This window comes from Dendrobates tinctorius, unplaced genomic scaffold, assembly GCF_039654945.1.
Source record: "Dendrobates tinctorius isolate UK_male_01 unplaced genomic scaffold, ASM3965494v1 ptg000219l, whole genome shotgun sequence".
NCBI lineage: Eukaryota > Metazoa > Chordata > Amphibia > Anura > Dendrobatidae > Dendrobates > Dendrobates tinctorius.
Window position 1 is genome coordinate 3254297 of NW_027361886.1, and position 26000 is coordinate 3280296.

A 26000-nucleotide genomic window follows, 5' to 3' on the forward strand; every position below is an offset into this window, starting at 1 on the left:
GCATGATCTAGTTTGCGCTTTATTCACGCCTTTTAGTTGCCCCCTGCTCAATAGCATAGGAATAACTTATGAGATTGCATTTACCTCCAGAAGACAGGGGACAAGGGGAGGGAGAGGAGACATCCTGCAGGCAGCTACAGTCGATGAAGAACTTCACTGGAAAGCCCAAGTTGTGGAGACTTCCAGGCTCACTGCATCCATGGTGGTGGGAGAAGAAGACACCTTGATCCTCCGCTGATGCACTGACAGGTCCTTCTGGCCTCACCTCGATCTGGATGGAGGAGAACCAGCCACAGCTGGAGAGAAGACAAGTGGTCCTAAGAAGAACCAACGCTCCTCCACAGGAGGCGCCATCCCGACTTGTAGCACAGGGTATGAAGAGGAGGGAAACTGTGAGTTCTGCCAGTGAGTGTTGTGGACACCGAGCACACAGTGCAGACTGCAGCGATTTCCTAGCTGACAGCTGAGTGCGTGGGGGCGCATAGATGCTGAGCACACTGTGCAGTGCGCAAGGACATAAGTGCTGACAGTGAGAGGGCTACTGCCCATGTACTCAGTGCAGTGCAATATGGACAGCTCCTCTAGTGTAAGACATGGAAGCAGTGAGTCGCTGAGAGGGCAGTGAGGTGTAGAAAGAAAAGTGAGGTGTAGAAGTTGCCGTGCGATGCTGAGGTGCAGTGAGGTGTAGAAGGAGCAGTGAGAAACTGAGAGTGCAGTGAGGTGTAGTAGAGGCAGTGATATGCTGAGAGTACAGTGAGGTGTAGAAGAATAGAAGAAGTAGTGCGATGCCTGAGTGCAGTGAGATGTGTAAGGGGCAATGTGGTGCTCAAAGTGCAGGAGATGCTAAGAGTGCAGTGAAGTTTAAAGGGTCAGTGAGATGCTTAGAATTGGCAGTGAGGTACGGAGAGTGAAGTGATATGTATAAGGAAAAATGAGATGCTGAGAGTGCAGTGAGGTGTAGAAGGGACAGTGAGGTGTTGAAAATGCATTGAGATGCTGAGAGTGCAATGAGGTGTAGATTGGGCAGTTAGGTGCTAAGAGTGCAGTGGGGTATAAAAGTGCTGAGAATGCAGTGAGATGTAGAAGGGGCAGTGAAACTGAGAGTGCAGTGATGTGAATGAAATTAGGTGTAGAAAAGGTATTAAGATGCTGAAGGTGCAGTGAGGTGCTGAGAATAAATTGAGAAGCTGAGTATGCAGTGTGGTATAGAAGAGGCAGCTAGACGATGAAAATGCAGTGAATTATAGTTTGGGCAGTGAGATGTGGTGATAACTTGTAGGTGCAGTTAGTTGTAGCACTGGCAGTGGCATGTGATTGTACCCTTTTGGTGCAGTGAGGTGTAGCACTGGCAGTGACCTGTGATTGTACCCTTTTGGTGCAGTGAGGTGTAGTACTGGCAGTGACCTGTGATTGTACCCTGTTGGTGCAGTGAGGTGTAGCACTGGCAGTGACCTGTGATTGGACCCTGTTGGTGCAGTGAGGTGTAGCACTGGCAGTGACCTGTGATTGTACCCTTTTGGTGCAGTGAGGTGTAGCACTGGCAGTGACCTGTGATTGTACCCTTTTGGTGCAGTGAGGTGTAGTACTGGCAGTGACCTGAGATTGTACCCTGTTGGTGTAGTGAGGTGTAGCACTGGCAGTGACCTGTGATTGGACCCTGTTGGTGCAGTGAGGTGTAGCACTGGCAGTGACCTGTGATTGTACCCTTTTGGTGCAGTGAGGTGTAGCACTGGCAGTGACCTGTGATTGGACCCTGTTGGTTCAGTGAGGTGTAGCACTGGCAGTGACCTGTGATTGGACCCTGTTGGTGCAGTGAGGTGTAGCACTGGCAGTGACCTGTGATTGGACCCTGTTGGTGCAGTGAGGTGTAGCACTGGCAGTGACCTGTGATTGGACCCTGTTGGTGCAATGCCATCTGGAGCGTGCAGTGGACATTAGCTGGCACAGTGTGGAGTACGGGGAGTTGTAGCCTGGCAGCTGTCAGTGCCGAGATGGATCAGCTACACTGGCAGCGAATGAGAGGCGGCTGTAGAGAGCAGGGGGCTCGGTGTGTAGGGTGGTCTGTGCAGGGAGCAGTATGCACATGCTGGGTACTGGCAGCGATGCAGTGCCCGGCTGTATACAATAAGTATGAGAAGCAGGCACCCAGCTGTGCCCCATTCACCTCACCCCAGCTGTGTCTGGAATGGGCACTATGCCCTGTAGCCAGTACCTCCTGGGAGCTTCCGCAGCCGGCACCACGGACATCCCCGGATTCTCCTGCACATCCATTTTGGAAATGGAGAAGGACAGAAGGGAAAAATTCCCCTTTTTTTGGTTTCTCCTCCACGCAGTGCTGCGTCCTGACGTCACACCCCGGGATAGGTCAGCAGCATGCACATTCTAATGCGGGTTACTTCTCCCGGGGAGCTTGGGGGGGGGGGGGGGGGGGCGCTCTGATCATTAACCCCTGCGCTCCGGAGACACCACTACCCGGCTATCGATCTAGCCATAAATCTCTCCACTTACTGTATCTAGCTGTAGCTCCTGTCTGTGTATCTCTCACTATAGGTATCATCTATCAATTATCTTTCTATCCTTCTATTTATCTATTATCTGTCTATCTATCTTTCGATCATCTATCTATCAATCCTTCTATCTATCTCTCTCTATCTATCTATGTATTATCATCTATCTATCTATCTATCTATGTATTATCATCTATCTATCTATCTATCTATCTATCTATCATTCTCTCTATCTATTATTTATCTCTATCTATCCTTCTATCCATCTATCCTTCTATCTATCTATCTATCTATCCTTCTGTCTATCTATTATCTATCTATCCTTTTAGCAATCTATCTATCTATCTATCTATCTATCTATCTATCTATCTATTATCTATCTATCTATCTATCCTTTTATCTATCTATCATCTATCTATCTATTATCTATCTATCTATCTGCTATCTATCTATCTATCTATATATCTATCTATCTTTAGTCCAAAAGAACGAAGGCAGCACTCCAACAGAAAAAATAAGTATGATTTAATTGCCCATGTGCGACGTTTCGGTCCAAGATGTGGACCTTTTTCAAGCTATCTATCTATCTATCTATCTATCTATCCTACTATCTATCCTTCTATCGATCTTTCTATCTATCTATCTATCTATCTATAATCTAGAAGACAAAAATGGAGGCAGCACACGAGTTTTAAAGGTGAAAAAGTGCTATTTAATAACCTATAATATTGACGTTTCGGTTCAAAGTGTGAGCCTTTCTCAAGTCTTGAGAAAGACTCACGCTTGGAGCCGAAACTTCGCCATTTTGGGCTATTAAATAGCACCTTTTCACCTTCAAAACTGGTGTGCTGCCTACATTTTTGTCTTATATATTGAAGGTTTGGTCTTTACCTGGGGGCAAGGCACAGAAAACATTTATCTTCTATCTATCTGTCTATCTATCCTTCTTTCTATCTATCTATCCTTCTGTCTATCTATTATCTATCTATCCTTTTATCTATCTATCATTTTATCTATCTATCTATTATCTATCTATTATCTATCTATCCTTCTATCTATAATCTATCTATCTATTATCTATCTATCATCTATCTATCTATATATCTATCTATCTATCTAGCTATCTATCTATCTTTAGTCCAAAAGAACGAAGGGAGCACTCCAACAGAAAAAATAAGTGTGATTTATTTGCCCATGTGCAACGTTTCAGTCCAAGATGTGGACCTTTCTCAAGCTATCTATCTATCTATCTATCTATCTCTCTATCTATCAATCCATCTATCCTACTATCTATCCTTCTATCTATCTATTATCTATCTATCTTACTATCTATCCTTCTATCGATCTTTCTATCTATCTATCTATCTATCTATCTATAATCTAGAAGACAAAAATGGAGGCAGCACACAAGTTTTAAAGGTGAAAAAGTGCTATTTAATAGCCTATAATATTGACGTTTCGGTTCAAAGTGTGAGCCTTTCTCAAGTCTTGAGAAAGACTCACGCTTGGAGCCTAAACTTCGCCATTTTGGGCTATTAAATAGCACCTTTTCACCTTTAAAACTGGTGTGCTGCCTACATTTTTGTCTTATATATTGAAGGTTTGGTCTTTGCCTGGGGGCAAGGCACAGAAAACATTTATCTACTATCTATCTATCTGTCTATCTATCCTTCTATCTATCTATAATCTATCTATCAGTCTATAGATCTATCTACTGTATCTATGTATCTATCTATATATCTATCTGTCTGTCTATCTCATATCTATCTACATCTATTCATCCATCCATCTATCTCTCTATCTATCTTTCTGTCTGTCTGTCTATCCCATATCTATCTATCTATCTATCTATCTGTCTATCCCATATCTATCTCTATCTATCTATCTATCTATCTATCCTTCTATCTATCCTATTATCTATCCTTCTGTCTATCTATCTATCTATCTATCTGTTATCTATCTATCCTACTATCTATCCCTCTATCTATCTATCTATCTATCTATCTATCTATCTATCTATCAATCATCTATCTATTATCTATCCTACTATATATCCTTCTATCTATCTATCTATCTATCTATCTATCTATCTATCATCTATCTATTATCTACCTATCCTACTATCTATCCTTCTATCGGTCTTTCTATCTATCTATTTATCCTTCTATCTATCCATCTATCTATTATCTATCTATCTATAATCTATAAGACAAAAATGTATGCAGCACACCAGTTTTAAAGGTGAAAAAGTGCTATTTAATAGCCTATAATGTTGACGTTTCGGTTCAAAGTGTGAGCCTTTCTCAAGCCTTGAGAAAGACTCACGCTTGGAGCCGAAACTTCTCCATTTTGGGTTATTAAACAGCACTTTTTCACCTTTAAAACTGGTGTGCTGCCTACATTTTTGTCTTCTGTATTGAAGGTTTGGTCTTTGCCTGGGGGCAAGGCACAGGAAACATTGCTGCTGCTTCTTTTTTTGCATGTACTATCTATCTATCTATCTATCTATCTGCCTATAGATCTATCTATCTATCTATCTATCCATCCATACATCCATCCCATATCTATCTATCTATCTATCTATCTATCTATCTATCTATCTATCTATCTATCTATCATTCATCTATCTCTCTATTCCTATGTGTATCTAGTGTATATCCATATTTATGTACATTATATTATACAGAACGTGTTTTTGTCCAGTTGTGAAAAAATCTTAAAATACACAAATACACATATTAATCTATCTGCAATATACAGACAAACCTATTTCTATTTATAAGCATGCAAGATACATATATACACACATATGTATATGTATGTCTATATAGGTGTAGAAATTAAGAAGCAAAAGTGTGCAATTGTGTCTGCATGTTTGTGCATGTATACATATACCATGATGCGGAGGCTAATATATATATATATATATATATATATATATATATATATATACACTATCATGTTTAATATGTGTATCCATAGACACATGGAGTAATTTGACTGTCACACACTATTCTCTATACCTTGGACAGCTCCTTGGCCACAGACAGCGTCCACAGCCCGGCCATTCCTCCTAGATGTTGGCTGCCTCATACCTGTACTGTAGCTCCATGGAGGGGCATGTAAACCTATAGTGAGTGTAAATAATCGTGCTGGTATATGCCAATGTCAGCTCTCTTCTCCCCAAAAAGCACCTATTGAGGGTCGTCCACCATGCCTCATGTTTTCTATCATGCACCCACCAGTGGAAAGCGCATTATATATTTACCAGTGACCTTGAGAAGCTATTGCTGCATTTACACCAACCCCTGAATTGACTTTTTGCAACTCTTACTTACATAGATTTGGTTAGTGAAAGATTGGCTCATTAACCCCTTGCTTGCAGCGTTTATTTCATATCCTGCCTATGTGGAATGAATTATTATACTCGGTGTTATCACAGTTTGGTGTCTGACGATGCACACAGTGTTCTGTCATCACACTTACGTATTGTTGTAGACCTGATGTGGTTGGAATTGATATAGTCGTTTTTGCACTCAGGTGGGAAGGAGTTAATTTTAGCAGCTATAATATGCAAATTGCGCAGACTGGGGCTTGTCTGGCTGGCTGCACCACGTGACCTCATTATACATGGAAGCTCTGCTGATTTGCATAGGGATTCTGGTCTGCATAAATTATTCAGCAGGATTTGCTAGATTTCCTTCATTAGAGTCTAGGGATTCTTCTGGGGGAGTTAAAATACAGTACAACAAATCATTCTAAGATCTTGTCATACACTGATACAGCAAAGAAATTATACAGACTATATACCATGTACATACCAGAAACCATATTACACATGATGCCATACACAGACGGAGACTGAGCGCATAGCATTTTTATCAGATTAATATTATTATTATTTGCGACATACCATACACAAGTTGCTAAAAAGCAACTTGTCCTACAGTATATGGCAATTTCCATCTGATACATAAGCATGTAGTCCAGCATACACACAGTCCCATCAGCAATAATAGTCTGTAAAGCATATATCCCAAAGTAGCCTGGACAAATAACATATCCCACATACTACAGCATATACATTAGTTACACGGTTATAGAACTGTAATGTCCATCCTACTACACATTATAACCTCTCCTTTCCCATGCTACTCTAGATAATCATTATGTGCTCTGAAATTATTCTACGGATGAACAATCGCTGTCCAGGTCCCAGAATCACACATTATTGTCATCGATGTCATCCACAGAGAGCAAAAGCTGCCACAAATACACTCACCAGTATATCATATAAAGAAACACAGTGCAGATGGTGTTTCTTCACAGGACACATATACAATCACTGCAGACCGCATCATGCTACAAATATAAGTACACCAGACCGCAAAATGGAGATACACAGCAAATATTCTATACACTAATACTAATAATATGTGTATACAACAGACCTCACCTACACCGCAGATAATACCATTCCTGGAGTACACACCGTATACGGATATAATGCCACTTATATAATGCCATTCACACTATGCAATATACTATTAACGCACAGCGGAAATATCTTCTGCTGAATGAAACTTCTGCAATCATCCAATTAAGGCGGACAGATAGGTAGATAGAGATAGATATTAGGTAGATAAATATTAGATAGATATTAGATAGATAGATATTAGATAGATAGATAGATAGACCGATAGAAGGATAGATAGATAGATAGATAGATAGATAGATAGAAGGATATATAGCAGGATAGATGATAGATAGATAGATAGATAGATAGATAGACAGAAGGATAGATTATAGGATAGATAGAAGGATAGATAGATAGATAGATACATAGATAGATAGATAGACAGAAGGATAGATTATAGGATAGATAGAAGGATAGATAGATAGATAGATAGATATAGATAGATATGGGATAGACAGATAGATACATAGATAGATAGATAGATAGATAGATAGATAGATAAATAGATAGATAGATATGGGATAGACAGATAGATAGATAGATAGATAGATAGATGTAGATAGATATGAGATAGACAGACAGACAGATAGATAGATAGATAGAAACAAAAATAACAAAAAGCAGCACAAAATTAACAAATGGGTGAAGACGCCCTCCAGGCACTTACCAAACCTTCTCAATAGTATACAAAAAAAGATGAAGGCAGCACCCCAATAGGAAAAATACACTGCGGTTTATTGGCCCATGTTTTATCTTTCCTGTTGGTGTGCTGCCTTCATCTTTTTTGGATAGTAGATAGATGGATAGATAGATGGATAGATAGAAGGATAGATAGATAGATAGATAGATAGATAGATAGATAGAAGGATAGATAGATAGATAGAAGGATAGATAGATAGATATCATGGAGAGATAGATAAATAATATACATAATAAAGAGATAGATATATAGATAAATATAGGGATAACATAGATAATAAAGACATAGATAATAGAGAGCTAAATTAATAAATATACTTAATAAAGAGATAGATATAGATAAATGGATTATTGATTGATAGATATAGATAATAGAGAGACACACCAAAACTAGATTAAAAGGTTAGTGTACTATTTACATTTTTAACATGGTTGTGATAATGATGACACTGTACATGATGTGGTAATATTTAGAATAATGGTACATTCGTCTGCATATTATATATGGCAGTGATAAAACTATATATAGAATATCTATATTATTATTGTTTGAGAGATATATATATAATTATGATAGCTATAACATGGAAGATGAAGCTCGTACTTTAGAACTCTTGTGCTTAGCATTTGGGTGGCCCTTCTCCGGATTCTGCACCCAGGCTGCCATTGCTATATGTGCTTGAACACTTCCCGCCTTTTCTCTGAGGAGACTTCCTGTGAGCCGTGTACCTGGAGAAGGTGGCAGTGAATACACAGAGGCGATATGCGCCATTTCTGCCCCCAGTCTCAGCCGTGTGTGGTTAGGAGTTTGGATATTCAGATTAGCTGCGAATGTTCCCAGTAATGTATCAGTAATGTATCAGTAATGTGAGCGTCTGCACTGCGGTCCGTACTCCGCTACAGCCTGCGGCAGCTGCATCCCCGAGGCGGGAACAGCGCCACCTATCGTCAGCGACCAGCGCAGCACCGCCGCGAAAACTGGAGCAGCTCCTCCTCATCCTCCACACGGGGCTCAGGACTTGTTTCGTTTGTGATAATAAAATATTCCACTTATTAGATCTGCAAAGTAGCGTCAGATCCCGCCTGAGAGATTCCCTTGCCATTTTTTTGTTTTAGCGGTAAATTCTAATTTTGTCCATCACATAATGATACCGATCTTCTGAGTAATAAGGACTGAGCCATAAGGAGGAAGGAACGAAGATCCCAGCTCACATGTGACGTAAATATTCGTTATCTCCTTATTATTGCGAACACATACATACAGAGAGAATTCCAAACTCTATTAATTGTGTATGTACCTTGGATAATAAGCGGTGCTGCCAATATGGGAGAATTGGCTTCAGTTCGGATTTCTTTATGCCATTAGATCATTTAGTTGCTAGACTATAATCTATGGGACGAGGCCGACATGGGCTTCAGTGATAGCACAGCCCACCTGTCTACAAGAAGCCCCCGGCACACAGCTGACTCCTTAGGTTTCATACTGGATCCCTTTAGAAAGAATAAAGATTTCATCGCCAACCTGTCATTGTGTCTGTATAGAAGAGATCACTGTGGAATCAGCGACCTATAGATCCTGCGTTCCCATATCAGGGCTATTATGTGGAGAAAGCTCTGTATACTGATATGTGTAGGACAAGCTGTGTGTGCAGAGATCTATGTATGACACATATAAGTGCACATATATACACAGATGGGTAAATAGCCATTATATGCCGTGTATCCGTGTGTATATATGATATATACCTCCACACACATATAGAGATGGATGCATCATATACTATATATATGTGTATTTTATATATATCTCCACATACACATCCACACATTAAAATGTATAACTACCAGCCTACCTACTCTCCCTACACATATATATATATACTGTAAGGAAGGCAAGCAGCACCCCTAGTAAACTGTACAGACATGTGGGGACACTTTAAGGCAGTGATGTCTAACAGGTGAGCACTTAATACATCAGTTTACAGACATATGTGCATTTATACTAATACATGGGTAGCATTGCAATTCTAGTGTCATAATCATACATGTAGGAAATAATATTTCCAGAAAATCAAGACCCATTCCCATCCCTAAGCATGTGTGTGCTCCAGTTTTTATATTGGTTATGTTACAATGTCTGCTACATATCAGGGAATACTCACTGCATCTACTGTACAGCACTGTAAACAAGGAACGCATTCACTTCACATATATAGTAATGATGGACATTTTCCACGCTATACATATGTCAATGAACTTATCAGATGATAACTATAGCCTGTGTCTGTAATCATATTCCGCTGCCTTCATTCTATCATTGTGCTGGAATACCAGCAAGTGTCTCCCTGAATAACACACTTACAATTTCAGCATATAGAATTTATACACTTTACTGTACTTGTTTGTATGAGCTTCTTTCGCAAATGTTTCCTATTTGTGTAGTTTGCCAATAATAATACTTTGATTTTGCTCTGTGGAGCCTTGATGTAACTAGCGAGAACATAAAATAGATTGGAGAGAAGATCTATCTATCTATCTATCTATCTATCTATCTATCTATCTATCTATCTATCCAATATCTATCTATCTATCTATCTATCTATCTATCTACCTATCTATCTACTGTATCTATCTATCTTAAATACATAGATATTACATAGATAGATAAATAGATAGAAGGATAGATATATAGACATATATTACATATATAGATAGGATAGAGAGATAGATATTACATAGATAGATAAAAAGATACATAGATAGATTGAATAGATAATAGATAGATAATGTATAGATATTACATAGATGGAGAGATAGAAAACAGATGGATAATGGATAGATAGATAGATAAATAGGAGGGTAGAGCGATAGAGCAATAGATAGAAGGATAGATAGAATAGATAGTTAATAGATAGATAATGGATAGATAGAAGATAGATAGAAGGGTAGAGCGATAGAGTGATAGATACATAGAAGGATACATAGATAGATAGAAAGATAGATAGAAGGATAAATAGAATAGAAAGATAATAGATAGATAATGGTTAATAGATGATAGATAGATAGATAGATAGATAATAGATAGATAGATAGATGGATAAATATTAGATAGAAGGATAGATCGATAGATAGATAGATAGATAGATAGATAGAAGGATAGATAAAATAGATACAGTAGATATGCATAGGCAAATTAAAGGTGACTTTAAAATACTGTACATCATAACAGGACTATGTAAGTGTATAGATATTAATAATCAATGCAGATTATACAGCAAGGAAGCTTCAATAGTTGCACTATGATTTCTCTGCATTTTTCAGTATAACCAGCAAAAATAGTAATATACACAGTACAAACAAGGTGCAGCCTATTGTGTATGTAATGCGCACTGACATCACTGGTGAACACAGACAGACGAGTGCCCTGTGCAAGAACAATATATGGGCCCTTTGCAGTCCAATAGCTCATTATAATTGCCAATTTCATGTGCTTTGGAGGTAGATGTGGCCCCCTTACCTCTTGGGCCCCTGTGCGGCTGCACAGCCTGCACCAATAATATGATCGCCCCTGAATGAAATCATTTCATAGCAGTACAATTAGGGAACCCACCTTCTCTTCTTCATCATATATTTGATTTTCATCCTATCCAGGAGCAGACATAGACAGTAATGGGCCCCTGTGCTGGAACCGTACATATGGACCCCTCTTCTAACAATCCACCATTGGCATGTCCACCCCTGATCCAATCTACTAACATTAAGGTTAAGTTCTGAAACTGAGTATTTGGTGTGTATTTTTCTCTGCATATTTTCATGTGCAAAAAATGGGACCTAGGTAAATCTTATGAACACTGATTTTTTCTCTACACTGTGGAAACTGGCCTGTGATGAGATTTTGAAATCTGCAACATGTCAATTTCTCTTCTGGTAAATATGTATTTTATCTACGGATTTTGCCCATAGACTTGAATTGGGTGAGGAAAGCCTGCAGATAAAAAAAACTGCATTTGCACTCTTAATGTGTTTCTATAGTGGAAATGGAATAAAAAAATGGAATAAAAATGCATGTAATCCATACATGACTGTATCAATAAAGTTTTATCAAAGCTATGTAACAGGAAATTTCCAAAACAAAGTAGTTTTATTACAAACCTGACATACAAAAGAGAGAAAAACCACAGCTGAAAACAAGAAACATAATAAAAAGCGCAGGTTAAAAAACACTAAAAAAGCAATGAAAAAATACAAGTACCGTAATCTAATTGAGCAAATTGGTGCAGAAAATCTGCGACATAAAAAATGCACCAAATATGGGAACATAGACTATTTGTTATTATTTTCATAGTAGTAATGTCAAACATTTCTTGCAGCTGAAATTATTAGAAATTATTAGCCCTAGTCATACCTTTTGCACCGAGGTTTGATTCCCTTTTGGTTTTTATATGAAAGTCAAAGGAAGACTGAGCACAATAAATAATTTTTGAGCCTATTTTTAGTAAAAAAATTATCCAATATTGCATACTACTTTCCTCCGCATGGAACCTTAAGACCAGAGCCCTTCCAGATGGGAGGGATCGAGACCAAATATGGGCCAATGTGCCTAAATAGCAGAATTCTTTACAGGTAGAAAATCAATCCTCTATCCTGATAAATGTGAGCACATACTGTACTTATTATTGGTAGAGTACAATGTTTTTCTGGTCTTCAGTTCATGTGCAATGTTTAGAATCTGATGACTAACAATATGGTAGGAAATCTAACAAACACAGTTTTTATGGCTGTGAGACAAGGAACCATGAAGCTTTACAGCCAGCAATGTATTAAGACCTATCCTGTGGGTAGATGATAATTGTCTAATCACTGTGGACCCCACCACCAATCACTAGAACGTGGTTCCCAAACCTTCCATGGGTCCTCACTGCACACAGGAGGAGGAGTTTGAAGTCTAGAGGACTGTCCAAGACAATGAAGAACGGTTTTAGGCCACCCACTAGAAGTAGAGTGACAGGGCCAGGATGCATGCATGACAGTCATTTTACTACAGTCACCTGGGGTCTGAACTGTGGAGGTTTCCATTGATCAGACATTCATATACCTTTAATACTGTATGAACTATTAACTACCTTCATATGAATGCGAAGGAAATTTTTACCCAAAATGCTATTTTATACAAGAAGGGGAATAAATATTTGTAACCATGACTAGGAGACTGATTTTCAGTTGTTCCTAGTATACTTACAGTAAGGCTATCTAGTGAGTATTCCTAAAAATAGATGATTGTCATTGGGTTATTCCTTGGGAACTGCAGCCGTTTCCTATGTGCTGCCTACACAGAAATATGGACTGTGACAAATGAGGCTCCCATTGACGAGAATTGCTCCAGTTTCACCAGGACAAGCATAGCACCATAGGATGACAGAGGAGAACAATAACATATCTATTCTCTCTATATATAGATGGAGGATGACAACGTGATCATTCTTAAAGGATTGTATTCTCGAAAATGCATTTGTTTCTTGCTTATGAAATCTTTATGGTTACCTAAACACATAATAAACTTACTATTAAAAAAGAAAGAAAATAACAAAAAAAATCAGAATATATGACATGTCTTATGAATATTGTTATCATACAGGAAAGCAGCAGTAATCACACAATACAGGCTGTTGTAAGCAGTATCTGTATACTGTCAGAGTTCTAAAATGACTCTGCCTATGTACTACTGATTGAGCCCATAGGAAAGCTGTATAGAGTCACTATGAGGGATGAGGGAGAATCCATTTTGGATTATAGGACACCTCTGTCCACTCCTGGAATGTACCCCCACCCTTGTGTCCCCCCAGTCCATAAAAGGCAATGCAATGTTTTGCTTTAATTAAAGGGCCAGGAAAGAACTCTTTGAGGCTCTTAACACAAGGGTGAAAACTTTTTTTGCAGATGCAGCCAGCTGGCCCTTTGAAGCACATGGAGACACCGTCGTACAACAAGTCATAGCAGGCTCTGAGGTATTGAATCTGGAAAATGACCTATAATAACAGAATGCAATATCTCTGAGCCTAGCCGAGCACATTATCGGAATCAGCATTCCTTTCCCCATGCGCTCATATTATTTAGCCACCTACAGAACCCTGCATTATGGAGTTATAAAGCATAGCTAACAGGAATTACACACGGTAGGCATAGTTAGTCTCTATGCGCAGATAAAATCCAACTGAACCCAGTGGCAGCTCAACTAACCGAATCAGAGCTTCAGGCACAAAGTTATGGGCATTCCACGATTCTGCAAAAAAAAATCTTATTCTCAGACATGGGAGGAGGGAGGAAGCCCAGCCCAGGGGTGGCAGCAGAGTGTTGGAGGGAACAGCCTAAGAGATATAAGGCCGTCCCTCATTTTGGACTTAGTTTTTTAAATTCCTATTTTGCATCTGTTTTCTCTCAGAAAGGAAATGTAACATCAACTGTTATTCACTGTCCTATTAAGGGAATAGAAGAATCCAGGATATCTATAAACAGTAAGATAGTGAGGAAACACTTAGTTAACCTAAATGAATTCAAGTCTCCAGGTCCAGATGAATTACACCCCAGAGTACTGAAGGAGATAGAAGAAGAAATTTTTGAACCCCTCTCCATAATCTTTGAACATTCCTGGAGAACAGGAGAAGTGCCAGAAGACTGGAGAAGAGCAAATGTTGTTCCTATCTTCAAAAAGGGGAAGAAGGTGGACCCAGGCAACTATAGGCCGGTGAGTCTGACTTCTATACCAGGAAAGATGTTTGAACAAATTATTAAACAACATGTATGTCAGTACCTGGATAAGAATGAAGTGATTAAACAGAGTCAGCATGGGTTTGTAACTAATAAGTCATGTCAGACTAACTTAATTTCCTTCTATGACGGAATCACTGATTGGGTGGATCAAGGAAATGTTGTAGATATAGTATATCTTGACTTCAGCAAAGCATTTGACAAAGTATCTCATACAATCCTTATTGAAAAAATGAATATGTATGGAATGGACAAGGCAACTGTTAGGTGGATTCATAACTGGCTTAGTGATCGGACCCAAAGAGTGGTCGTAAATGGCTGCACATCCAGTTGGAAGAATGTCTCAAGTGGGGTACCACAGGGCTCTGTCCTGGGCCCTGTATTGTTCAACATCTTTATCAACGATTTAGATGAAGGAATTGAGGGTAAACTGATTAAATTTGCTGATGACACAAAGCTAGGAGGGATAGCTAATACTAGAGAAGAGAGAGAGAGGATTCAAAAAGATATAAATAAATTGGAGAAGTGGGCAGCAAATAACAGAATGGTTTTTAATAGGGAAAAATGCAAAGTACTACATCTGGGCCATAAAAATGAAAAAAGCATATACAGAATGGGAGGAATAGGGCTAAGCAACAGCACATGTGAAAAAGACTTGGGTATACTAATAGATCACAGAATGAATATGAGTCAACAGTGTGATGCAGCAGCAAAAAAGGCAAATGCAATTCTAGGATGTATTAACAGAAGCATACAGTCTAGATCACGTGAAGTCATTATTTCCCTCTACTCCTCTTTGGTCAGACCTCATCTGGAATATTGTGTCCAGTTTTGGGCACCACATTTTAAAAAAGACATCAACAAACTGGAGCAAGTTCAGAAAAGAGCGACTAGAATGGTGACCGGTCTGCAAACCCTGTCTTATGAGGAAAGGTTGCAGGATTTGGGAATGTTTAGTTTGCAAAAGAGAAGACTGAGTGGAGACTTAATAGCCATCTACAAATATCTAAAGGGCTGTCACATTGTAGAAGGATCAACTTTATTCTCATTTGCACAAGGAAAGACTAGAAGCAATGGGATGAAAATGAATGGGAGGAGACACAGATTAGATATTAGAAAAAACTTTTTGACAGTTAGAGTGATCAATGAGTGGAACAAGCTGCCACGAGAAGTGGTGAGTTCTCCTTCAATGGAAGTCTTCAAACAGAGGCTGGACAGACATCTGACTGGGATGATTTAGCGAATCCTGCTTTGAGCAGGGGGTTGGACCAGATGGCCCAGGAGGTCCTTTCCAACTCTACAATTCTACGATTCTATGATTCTATGATTCTAATGACAGGAGTATACGTTAGCTGATGCAGCCAGCAAAGCCTGTAACTAAGATTTGGACCTGTAATCCATCAGCGCCTCCCTGTGGTCACATGCTGCATAACACGGTAATTGCAACCTATCTATATCCTTTCCTTGTACTACACTTGTGACTTTATACCTGTATATTGTTCTTGTAAATACAGTATATACCTGTATATTTCTAGAGCGCCTTTTCGGAGATTAAATATAACAATAATCTTGGGCTGTTCTTTTATCTCGATTCACAAATCCCCACGTCCGCATGCTCGGTTGTCCAATTGTATGCTACCCGGGTTGGTATCTGACCCAATATAAGCCTGTTGTCGGACGGAGCTTATGTCGAATGAGGAGCTGGTGGCAGAATACTGTATTGTTTTAGTGAGGAACTCTGGCAGTTACGGCCGGGAGGTTTAAATATATATCCCCAGCCTGGACGGGTGATACATATCCCCCCTCACTGGGAGCGCCTCATTAACTCGTACCTATAAGGGAAGTCTTTCCGGCAACTATTTGCCCTCGGTGCAGTTCCCTGACTGACCTGGAGCAAGTGGTGGCACCATAGATCCGATCCCTGTGGGTCCTTCTCTCCCCTTCCCGAGGTGAGCAAAGTCGACGCCCCCCTTCCCCTGTGAGATCCCTCACAATCACTTTCTAATTAGATTTCTGAAGATGATTGTTTAGAAAGCAATAACCAAATATACTAGCTAAATAACATAGAAGTTCACAAAAAGAGAGACATTTCTTTCAATGCACACAAAAAGACAAAATACTTTTATTCAACTAAAGAAGACCTTAGAAGCAGATGACTCTTGACTGGCATAGTTCACACTTGCTTTACACCAACTTTGTTGGATTCCAAGGCACAAAATTCTTTAAAAGATGCATGCCACTTAATTAATTTGGCACTTCTACTGAGTGGCATGCATAGTGCCAGAATTGCTTCTCCGTTCAGGGTCTGGAGTATCAGTGCTGCCATACAAAACGCCATCACTTTTAATGGCCTTGGTCCTTCCCAACCTGGCTCCTCCCATTTTGTTGGAGCTGATTCAAACTGGCGTGAAAATGCCAAGTGCCACACAGTGCCACACACTTCTCAAATACGTTTTCTGGCCTCTATGAGGACGATTCATCAAGGCTGGCATAGCGCAAATTCATACTATGCTAGTATTGATGATGTGCAAGGCACTGACTTAACTAATGGGTGGACACCACTTAATAAATTTGATGCACCATTTGAGTGGCATGCACCTCCAAGTGCTGAGCCAGAAATGCATTTCTGAAGTACTAAACACCAGCAATTTTGATGAACTGGATGGGCGGGTGTAGTCATGCCCCGCCGACCATGGCTCCTCCTCTGCTCTGTCTATTTCAAACTCAAAAGGCCAAAAGTGGCACAAATTTTGCAAAATTTTAATGTGCACCAGAATTTTGTAATTTTTGAAAGCTTTCATGCTACTTTTCTGGCCTAAATATTAATTGGCAACTATGTCTTTCTTTATGAATGAAAAATAAAAAGATTAGAGAAGCCTTTAAAAGCAAATAGTTGCCAGTAGGTTAAATGACTAACCTGGCGGATGCACCTCTACAGACTGGATGGTGCTGCTATATTGGGCTGCCCAGGACCAGATGTTAGAGAACAAATTGAATGGGACTAAAGTCCAAAAATAAACTTCTTTTTGCTGAAAATAAACTTGATAAGAACTATGTACATCAGATAATAGGTACATTTCTTCACAAAGGTTTATCTTGCATTAAGCAGACATGGGCACTTCTTGGTTACATTTACAGACACTTCATGTCTCTTGCACTTCACACTCTTGCATCTCATGACAATCCAGTTAATGTTTATGGGAGACATCATCCTTCCCTGTGAGGGCCGTATAGGTCGAGATGTAATGCTACGGCCGCTCGCAGATACTCTCAATTCCAAAATGAGTAAAGAGGACTCTAAGTCGATACGACTTCTCACTAGAATCTCGAAATTCCACTGCTCTCCGTAGGAGAATTTAAGGCCCAGTATGGTGACCATTGCTTTCTTTTAATATGCACAATGAAGGTTCCTTTCACTGTAGATAACTGTTCACTAACGTCTTTCTGATACAATTCATTCTCAGCTTTCAATCCCCTGTATAGTGGCCTCCCTGGCCTGAGTTTGAAACCGTCAAATGTCTCGTTATGTTTCCTTGGTCCTTAGGACATATTATCTGATGTCCTGTGATCCTCACTCTTCGCACACAACTAATATGACAGTCTGCCAACTGTCGGACTTTAGGCCTTTGCCTACTGAACACTAGGCTCTAACTAACTCATTATCTTCTGTTTTCACACATAGCCCCTCTCATTTTAGGCTAGTTCCAATTATTAACTCTTTCTATTCAAAACTAAGTGCATGCAAATTACAAAACAGACAAAATCACTTTTAGCTCCTTAACTTCCGCTAATACACATTAAAACGGCAGCCGCTAAGGGTACTTATTCCCTCATCGCCGTTTTAAATGGCGATCGGGAATAAGGCTGCAGCACCCACCAGAGTTGGAAAATCTCCTGGGGGGGTGGGGTTTGCTGGATGATATACATGTCAGAGGAGATAGAAATGATGCCCCCCGAATCCCTCAATACCTCCACCATCCCTGGGGCCTTCTTATACGTTCCACAGCCCTGCGTAATCTTCCTCGAAAAAAAAATGGCAGGCGCATGTGCAGTGCAACTGTCGAGATCTGCCAGCCAGTACCTGGCAACAATAGGAAATTTTTCCTATTGGTTCCTATTGATCACTTTGATAGACTCTATCACAGTGATCAAAAGAAAAATAATAGTAAATCAAATCCTGCTTTGTCACCACCTTAGTTAGATAAAAATTATATAATATATATTTTTTCCATTCTTTGCAGTTGGGGTTAGGGTTAGGTTTGGGGTTGTGGTTAGGGTTGGAGTAAGTGTTGTGTTAAGTTAGGTCTTAGGATTGTGTTAGGGTTAGAATTGTTTTTATTTCAAAAGTAAAAAAAAAGACAATATGACAGCTAGTGTTGTGTGCAACTGCTCGCTACTCAAGCTTGCATCGGATGGTCGGATATGCACAGAGCATTGCAGATCCCCACATTTTTTTTTGGTGTCTAACAGCCGCAAAACATGCAGGGCGGAGATTTGAGTATGTCACTCGAGCATTCACAATATTCGGTGCATATTAAATGTTAATTATTTTCCTACCATATTGCCGTAAGGCCCTGTCACACACAGCGATATCGCCAGCGAGATAGCTGATTTTGTGACGCCACAGCAATCTCGCCTGCGACATCGCTGTGTGCGACAGGCATCAGCGACCAGCCCCCCTGCTGATCGCGCTCGAACGTCGTGGGCCATTTTTTTTGATCGTTGGTCTCTCGCTGGCCAGCGCACATCGCTGCGTGTGGCAGCGAGAGACCAGCGATCAGCGACGCTGGGCGCTGGTTTCCAAGGTAAACAGCGGGTATCTAAGAGCTGCGAGGCTCTTAGATACCCGCTGTTTACATTGGAAGCCAGCTTGCTCGCTGGTCCTGATCACTGGAGGGGTTGTCTATGTGACAGCTCACCAGCGATCAGCTAACTATGTCCCAGCGATCGAATCCACGTCGTACGTGTAACGGGGCCCTTAGTTTCCATGAAGCACCAAAAGGGTTAATAAAGTTCTTGAATGTGGCTTTGAGCACCTTGAGGGGTGCAGATTTTAGAATAGGTAACTTTTGGATACTTTCTGTCATATAGGCCACTCAAAGTCACTTCAAATGTGAGATGGCCCCTAAAAAAATGGTTTTGTAAATTTTGTTGGAAAAATGAGAAATTACTGGTCAACTTTTAACCATTATAACTTTCTAACAAAAAAAAATTGTTTTAAAATTGTGCTGATGTAAAGTGGACATAAGGGTTGTGAGGGACGAGGGAGAATCCATTTTGGATTATAGGACATCTCCTTCCACTCCTGGAATGTTCCCCCACCCTTGCATCCCCCCAGGCCATAAAAGGCAATGCAATGTTTTGCTTTAATTAAAACACCAGGAACAAGCTCTTTTAAGCTCTTAACACAAAGGTGTGAAATTTTCTGCAGCTGCATCCAGTTTGCTCCCTTTGTTTGACCAAGTACATGGAAATACCATGGTACAACAAGTCATAGCAGGCTCTGAGGTATTGAATCTGGAAAATGTCCTATAACAATAGAACGCAATATCTCTGAGCCTAGCCGAGCACATTCTCCGAATCGACGTTCCTTACCCCATACACCAGTGTCCGACAGCCACCTTTAGTACCCTGTGTTATGGAGTTATAAACCTTAGCCACCAGGAATTACATAGAATCCATTTTGGATTATAGTACATCTCCTTCCACTCCTGGAATGTGCCCCCACCCTTGCATCCCCCCAGGCCATAAAAGGCATTGCAATGTTTTGCTTTAATTAAAACGCCAGGAAGAAGCTCTTTTAAGCTCTTAACACAAAGGTGTGAAATTTTCTGCAACTGCATCCAGCTGGCTCCCTTTGTCTGACCAAGCACATGGAGATACCATGGCACAACAAGTCACAGCAGGCTCTGAGGTATTGAATCTGGAAAATGACCTATAATAACAGAATGCAATATCTCTGATCCTATCCGAGCACATTCTCCAAATCAGCGTTCCTTACTCCATACGCCAGTGTCCGACAGCCACCTTTAGTACCCTGTGCTATGGAGTTATAAAGCTTAGTCACCAGGAATTACATACATTGTTCATATTTAGTCTCAATGCGCAGATAAAATCCAGCGGAAACCAGTGGCGGCACCACTGACCCATTCAGAGCTTCGGGCAGAAAGTTATGGACCATCCACTATTCTGGACAGAAAATCTTATTCTCAGACATGGGAGGAGGAAAGCAGCCCAGCCCAGGGGTTGCAGCAGAGTGTGGGAGGGAACAGCCTCAGAGATATAAGGCAGTCCCTTATTTTGGACTTAGTTTTCTACTGGCAGGAGGAACCACGTAACTAAGATTTAGACCTGTGATCTATCAGTGCCTCCCTGTGGTTATATGCCACATAACACAGTAATTGCAACCTATCTATACCCTTAGTACTGCACTCCTGACTGTAAACTTGTATATTTGTTCTTGTATATATACCTGTACATTTCTAGTGCATCTTTTCGGCGATTAAATATAAAATTAATCTTGGGCTGCTCCTTTATCTCAATACACGAATCCCTACGAATCTCCTTTGGTCAATTATACGCTACCCAGGTTGGTTTCTGATCTGATATAAGCCTTCTGTCAGATGGGGCTTTTTTCGAATGAGGAACTGGTGGCAGAATACCATACTGTGTTAGTGAGGAACTCTGGCAGTGACGGCGGGGAGGTTTAAATATATATCCCCAGCCTGGACTGTTGATGTATATCCTCTCTTGCTAGGAGCGCCTCAATAACTTGTATCTATAAGGGAAGCCTTCCGGCGACTATTTGCCTTGGTGCAGTTCCCTGACTGAGCAGAGGCAAGTGGTGGTGTCAGAGAGCCGAACCCTGCTGGGTCCTTCTCTCCCCTCCCCCAAGGTGACCGAAGTCGACACCCCCTTCCCCTGTGCGATTTGTCACAAGGGCATAAAAATTAAAAGTTTGGAAATCGTTCAAAATTTTTGCCAAATTTCAGTTTTTTTCACAAATAAGCGCAATAAATTTTACCACTGTCATGAAATACAATATGTCACAAAAAACAGTTTCAGAATAAGTGAGATATGTCGAAGCATTCCAGAATTATAACCACATAAAGTAATGCTGGTCAGAATTGTAAAATTTGGCTAGGTCATTAAGGTCAAAATTGGCTCTTTCATTAAGGGGATAAAATAGTACAATGCAACACATATCTTTCAGGGTGGGGGGGAGTGTTTGGAGCACCTTCACTTCCTTACAATGTCATAGACATATGTGAAAAGATTATATAGGTGATAGCCTGTGATTTCAGACCACCACTGATTTTAATAATGAAAGTACTCTGCAAAGCACTTAAATCCATTGGCACAGAACAGAGATACTTGGTTACTGGAAATATGGCACATCATTATAAGTACCATAGACAATAATAACAATTATATTTTCATAATTATCCCAAGTCAATGACAAGGGGGATTGAGCACTTTACATAACCTTTTCAGGTGTTCTGAAATCAAATAAATCACCAAAGGGTTCTTTCCATATGTATCTATGACACGGTCAATCATGCTTACATGTAAATATTAGTGGAAAGATGTATATCAGTGTTCTTGACCTATACTTGACAGTGGAAAAGCATTGACACAAGTCATGCACGCGCTAATCTTCCACCATCTGCATAGACTAAACAGTTCTTCAGCTAACAAGCATGTACTGTAAATGTATACATTTGGGCATATGTAGGGGATGGGGCACCTTTGGGCTGCCTGAATAGGCTGTCTGTTAGCGTGGGTGGTCAGGAGCCGGAATCTCCAGGAGTGGACCCTCTGGATCGTGGCATCGAGGGGCCCCGGGAGAGCTGCCAGGTGGAACCCACCCCTATACAGGGACCATTAGGAGCAGGCCCGGGGGTTCAAGTACCACGGTAGCCGGTACCGAGAGGGACGGCTCAGGATGGACTGGAGTAGGAGTGCGGGACTGAAGTGTAGACTGTAAGGCTGGAACGTGGAGAGATGGCTGGAGCGGAACACAGGAGACCGGACTGGAGTAGGACTGTAGGAGTGTGGATAGCTGGATAGCTGGATGGAGCAGGAACACCGGAGGCAGGACTGGAGTAGGATGGAACAGGAATACAGGAACAGGACTGGAGTAGGATGGAACAGGAACGCTGGAGCAGAGCAGGATGGAACAGGAACACTGGAGCAGGACTGGAGTGGGACGGAGAATACTGCAGGCAACACGGCTGACAGGGCTGCAAGGCTGCAGGAAACACCGCGGATGGAACCGAGAGGCTGCAGAGAGCACAGGAGGAAGCAGGGCAGGGCCCAGTGTGCAAGGTAACACAACGATCAGGCGTCTCCCTCAGGGGGAAGCGGCCTGATATGGCCCCGTCTGGTCTGCCATTGGTCCGAAGGTGCTTCCGGGTCAGGGCACAGCCGGAGCACAAGAAGCAGAAGGGAGGCGCGGCCGCGGCCTATGGCGCATGCGCATTGCATGCAGAGATGGCGAGCCTGTCAGAGGTGACCGCTGTGGCCGTCGGGTGGCGAGAGGCTGCGGCGTGGGAGCAGAGGCCGGGTGAATATGCAGAGACGGCGTGGGAGCGGAGGCCGGATGAGTATGTCGGAGCGGTGTAACACTGTCTGAGGTGTCACCCCAACGGCTGCATTTTGCTACGTCCCATAGTGGGAGTCGGCAGTTCTCTGAGTCGGCTGTCAAGCGTCTTTAAGATGCGAGTACCATTGAAGCCCAGACCGACGGCACTTCCAGGTCAGAGCAACGTCAGCAACGTGATCAAATCAGCTGGTCACACTGCTGACGTCACACACCGACACAGCAGAGACGCATACAATGTTGGTGGTAAGTGCTCCAGTGGAGCTGAAAACCCCAAAGATTTATTGCGATGGGATGGGTACAGACTAGTGATGAGTGAATGTGCTCATCACTACTCGTTACTCACCTGAGTATTAGTATGCTCGGTGTACTCGGTGAGCAGCGAGCATTTGGGGGATTGGTCGACGGAAAATCGGGTCTCCACCCAGCAATTTTGGCGGACTTTAGAGATCTAATCACGGTGCAGTGATTGTCTGCTAGGCTATGAAACGCCGTAGCCATCTTTGTTGTGGTTGTGCAGTGATTGGCTGGCCGCACAGCATCATCAGGGGTATAAGAAACCTGCTTGGCACATTCAGCTCCGGATTGAGAGAGTGTAGGGAGAGCTGCAGCCTTGATAGGGTCAGATTTGGGGATTTATTAGTTAGTGTGGGGTCTACGATCCTAAATCTTCACATCCAGCTAAACCAACAGTCCTTCTAAGAACTAATTCCGGCGTGTATAGGTTCCGCTGTTAGGCAGGCAGAGTACTGTACGTCGCAGTATACACATCAGTGCAAGGCCTGCAGGCACTGTATGTGTGTATATACACTGTGTTCCAAATTATTATGCAAATTGGATTTAAGTGTCATAAAGATGTTATTTTTTGTTTTTCAAATAAACTCATAGATGGTATTGTGTATCAGGGCTCTTTGGATCACTGAAATCAATCTCAAATGCCTGTGATAATTAGTTTACCAGGTGAGCCCAATTAAAGGAAAACTACTTAAGAATGATGTTCCACATTATTAAGCAGGGCACAGGTTTCAAGGAATTTAGGAAAGAAAAAGGATCTCTCCGCTGCTGAAAAGCATCAAATAGTGCAATGCCTTGGTCAAGAGATGAAAACATTAGATATTTCCCAAAAATGTAAACGTGATCATCGTACTGTTAAGAGATTTATGGCTGATTCTGAGCACAGACATGTTTGTGCTGATAAAGGCAGAATGAGGAAGGTTTCTGCCAGGCAAGTTCATCGGATTAAGAGAGCGGCTGCTAAAAAGCCATTACAAACCAGCAAACAGATATTTCAAGCTGCTGGTGCCTCTGGAGTCCCTCGAACCTCAAGGTGTAGGATCCTTCAAAGGCTTACTGTGGTGCATAAACCTACTATTTGGCCACCCCTAAACAGTGTTCACAAGGAGAAATGGTAGCAGTGGGCCCAGACATACATGAAGACTAATTTTCATGCAGTCTTGTTTACTGATGAATGTCGAGCAACCCTGGATGGTCCGGATGGATGGAGTAGTGGATGGTTGGTGGATGGCCACTATGTCCCAACAAGGCTGCGACATCAGCAAGGAGGTGGAAGAGTCATGTTTTGGGCCGGAATCATGGGGAAACAGCAGGTAGGGCTCTTTAAGGTTCCTGAAGGTGTGAAAATGACCTCTGCAAAGTATATAGAGTTTCTGACTGACAGCTGTCTTCCATGGTATAAGAAGCAGAAATGTGCCTTCAGGAGCAAAATCATTTTCATGCATGACAATGCACCATCTCATGCTGCAAAGAATACCTCCGAGTCATTGACTGCTATGGGCATAAAAGGAGATAAACTCATGGTGCGGCCACCATCTTCCCCTGACCTCAACCCTATAGAGAACCTTTGGAGTATCATCAAGCAAAAGATCTATGAGGGTGGGAGGCAGTTCACATCAAAACAGCAGCTCTGGGAGGCTATTCTGACTTCATGCAAAGAAATACAAGCAGAAACTCTCAAAAAACTCAAGTTCAATGGATGCAAGAATTGTGAAGGTGATATCAAAGAAGGGTTCCTATGTTAACATGTAGCTTGGCCTGTTAGGATGTTTTGGAGTTAAATAGCTTTTTTGTTCAGTGAATTTGACCTCTTAAGGCTGCAAATTCCACAAATGAACATTTTCAGTTCTTTAACACATATCAAATGTTTAGAAATTCTAATGTGCCTAACAATTTGGAACAGTGCAATTTGAGTTTTTATTCATTTTGGAGATTATACTGTTATCATTGGGAGGTTTCTTCAATAAAATTTGATGTATACTCTAACAGGTGATGACTTTTATTAGACTGACTGTCATTTGTACCGACTATTTAGGAAAATCATAGAAAAATATCATTTGCATAATAATTTGGAACACAGTGTAGAGCATTGCATACATCAAGAAGGTCCATTCCCTTCCTGTGTTCTGCTGCTGCTGCTACCTGTGGAATATATTAGCCGTATATGGCTAGCCCCAGGTGCAATTGGAATACAGGCCACACATTTTTTGGTGTGGTATCTCCATGGTAGATCATATCTGTGCGTGCTCAATCTTTGGCCAGTTTACGGCTGTTTTATTTTTTTGGGCTGGCTGTCACTTTTGTTTAAATACAGCAGTATTTAGCCCACAAAAAAAGGCCACATATTAAAAAAGGTACCCCCCATTGGTGAAGTGCTGGTCAGCCTATGCACTCCATTACAAGTCTCAGAGACCCACACCCCTACATTGGGCCTACTTCTTAACTCGGTTTCCTGCAATGTCTCTTCCTTACCTGCCACTAGATGACCAGGGTGAACGTGTTCTGTACTGTTATAGGCAGGTGAATTTTGGGCAAGGGGGGCTGTGATGGCAATATTTTATTTATTAAAAAAGGTACCCCCCATTGGTGAAATGCTGGTCAGCCTATGCACTCCATTGCAAGTTTCAGAGACCCACACCCCTACATTGGGTCTACT

The 26000-nt window shown here is 41.2% G+C and overlaps 1 long non-coding RNA gene across 2 annotated transcripts in view; it reads left to right on the plus strand.

Annotated features, from left to right (window-relative positions):
- The first annotated feature begins 303 nt into the window (after positions 1 to 303).
- LOC141058914 (uncharacterized) overlaps positions 304 to 26000 on the plus strand; it is a 50283-nt gene continuing 24586 nt past the window's right edge. Inside the window, exons 1-2 of one of the 2 annotated variants that reach the window (XR_012222350.1) lie at positions 7718 to 8902; positions 11335 to 11445. This is a non-coding gene — a long non-coding RNA (uncharacterized lncRNA). Of the gene's footprint in view, positions 406 to 7717; positions 8903 to 11334; positions 11446 to 26000 lie in introns of those variants that run through there. The other variant, XR_012222351.1, reaches the window with a different exon arrangement.